Source organism: Rhinopithecus roxellana, chromosome 1 (genome assembly GCF_007565055.1).
Source record: "Rhinopithecus roxellana isolate Shanxi Qingling chromosome 1, ASM756505v1, whole genome shotgun sequence".
Classification (NCBI taxonomy): domain Eukaryota; kingdom Metazoa; phylum Chordata; class Mammalia; order Primates; family Cercopithecidae; genus Rhinopithecus; species Rhinopithecus roxellana.
Window position 1 is genome coordinate 105,187,060 of NC_044549.1, and position 3,076 is coordinate 105,190,135.

Consider the following 3,076-nt stretch of genomic DNA (forward strand, 5'->3'; position numbering starts at 1 on the left):
GGGCAAAGTTTTTGTTTTGTCTTTCTTTCTTTCTTTCTTTTTTTTTTTTTTCCACATATAACATGTTAAGATGCACTGCTTGAGAATCAATGGAAGTTTGAAAGGCAGTGAAAGTTTGCAGTTCTGGCCGGGCATGGTGATTCACACCTGTAATTTCAGTAATTTGGGAGACCAAGGCAGGAGGATCACTGGAGCCCAAGAATTGGAGACCAGCCTGGGCAAAATGGCAAAATCCTGTCTTTACAAAAAGTGCAAAAATTAGCTGGGGCATGGTGGTGCGTGCCTTTAGTTTCAGCTACTCGGGAGGCTTGAGGATTGCCCGAATCTGGGGAGGCCAAGGCTTCAGTGAGCCATGCTTGTGCCACTGCCTTCCAACCTGGGAGACAGAGTGAGACCCTGTCTCAGAAAAAAAAAAAAAAGAAGAAAAAAAAAAAAGAAAAAAAATGTTAAGAGTTAAGTACAATGGTGAACATTTTTTAAAATAAATATTTTTTAAAAGCTTGCACTACTATTTGCTAAGAGGTGGTATAGCACAGTGTTTAAGAGCATAGGTCCTGGAGGCAAACTGCTTTGTTTCAAATATTGACTTCACTACTTACTAGCTTTCAGTTTTTGTGCTTGTAAAACAGGGATAATGAGAGTTATCAATCTTATGAGTTGTTATGTATATAGTAGAAGTACATATGCTATATAGTATGAGGTACTAGTATATACATATGCTGTATAGTATGAGGTACATATTAGTTGCTAAATAATTATTGGCTATTAATAGAAATTTATAACAAATGAGAGAAGACATTCTCTAAAATGATAATGGTAATCCAATGCCATTGATGTTAGAATACTTGCTGCCCAGAAATATCCATTTAAAAGGTCCTTATAAAAGCCCACATGGTAAAAAGATTTGTGAGTTCTTATCCTGGCTTTGCCTTTTACTAGTTGTGTGATCTTTGAAAAAAAGTCACATAACCTGATTTCCTTGTTTGGAAAAGGGGGATAATAATTCCTACCCATCAAACTCATAATGTTCATAGTATCAGATTATATAATGTTTGAAAATGCAGTGGGCTTGAAATTGAAGAGCAGTTCATGTAAACCAGGCAAACTAATTGGGAACTTCAAGAGGAAAAAGAAAATGGTGGGAAATATAATATAAATATAAATTAAATCCTATGCTAATAATAACTTCTTCTGGGTCCAGTGGCTCACACCTATAATCCCAGCACTTTAGGAGGCCAAAGCAGGAGGATCACTTGAGCTCGGGAATTCAAAACGACCTGGGCAACATAGCAAGACCTCTTCTACTAAAAATCGAAAAAATTAGCCGGGAGTGTGGCACACCCCTGTAGTCCCAGCTACTCAGGTGCTGAGGTGGGAGGATCGCTTAAGCCCAGGATATCAAGACCATAGTGAATCATGATGGCATCACTTTACTCCAGCCTGAGTGGCAGAGTGGGATCCTGTCTAAATAATAATAATAATAATAATAATAATTTCTAACATTTTTTCAGCATTCACTCTATAACAACACAGTGTATACAATGATTCTTTTAATATTCACAATAATTTAATGCAGTGGATACTATTAATATCACAAAGAAATCAAGGTCTAACAAAGATTGAATAAGTGATCCACAAACATACAGCTAATACATGATTTTGCTATATAATTTGAAGCCTTGTCTGTTTGACTCCTGAATCCAAACCCTTCTCCATTATTCTCCTGAGTCACTCATGGTAAAGATGAAAATATTAGATTGAAACATAAAATTATTGATATTGGAATAGTTTAACCTTATATATGGCAATTTTACATAGTTTAGTAAAATAAGTTTAAAACTAAAACTAAATTTAATTATTAGTTATAAAACTTATTGATTATCAAATTTAATAATTTAAATCTTCCAACTAAAAAGAATAGAGCATTTTAGATAAGAAATCAAGCATGTTAAAAATAAATAGTTGAAGTATTTATAGAAAGATTCTCCTGGCAACATCTCTGGGAATTTTTACAAGACACATTTAACAACCCAAAAGTCTTCGAGGAAAACAAACTGCTTTAAGGGTCATGCTAATCTTCAAGGGTCACAGGCAAAGATGAGGGCAATTAATCTAATTCGAGGACTTTCCACTAAACCTGTAAGGAGAAATAATAATAATAACAACCCCCAGAAGTTGAAACAAATCAAGATTATTGAGGAAGATATTTTGGTGTTTCTGGATAGATATAAGTAAGATTACATGGTTATTTCCTTTTCCAACAAATGGTTTCATGTAGCAAAATAATAAAGGACAAACAGCAAAAGGAAAAATACAGTAGAAGGTATTTGTGAGTGTCTCAAAATTCTTCCGGCTTCTAGACATTAACAAATTATATTAACCAAATTTACTTTACCAAGGAAAATGATCTATTCAAAATAGGCATTCAAGCAGCCTACTTCCTTTTCATATGAAAATCCTTGTCATTTAAGAGCTACATTATTAATGGAAATGTTTGCATTATTGACTTTATTCTGATTATACAGTTAAGAAAAATACGTGTCATATCTATCGGTACTGGGCGTAACTCAAAGGAATTGTTCTGCTAAATTAAACCACATTATTTTTTAAAAGCATCTGACTACAGCTAAATTATTCTAAGTTCCTTGAAGTACTAACAATTAACCTAAAAATACAGCAAATTCACCTTTTATCTTTCAGTTTATACTCAAATTCCACAGCTAATTCATTTTTAATAATATGTAGTGAACCTTAATCACAGGTGTTTCTCTACAAAAATAATGTTGTTTTGTTTCCTTGAATAGAAATAGCAGTATACGAAATGCAGACATTTGTGTAAAATTAGAGACAGATTTCATTCCATCTCTCTCTATATATGTATTTTTAGTTTTATTATTTATTTATTTATTTATTTATTTTTGAGACAGGGTCTTGTTCTGTCACCCAGGCTGGAGTGCAGTAGCGCGACCATAACTCACTACAGCCCTGATCTCCTGGGCTCAAGCGATCCTCCTGCCCTCAACCTTCCGAGTAACTGGCACTACAGGTGCACATCACCATGCCTGGTTAATTTCTT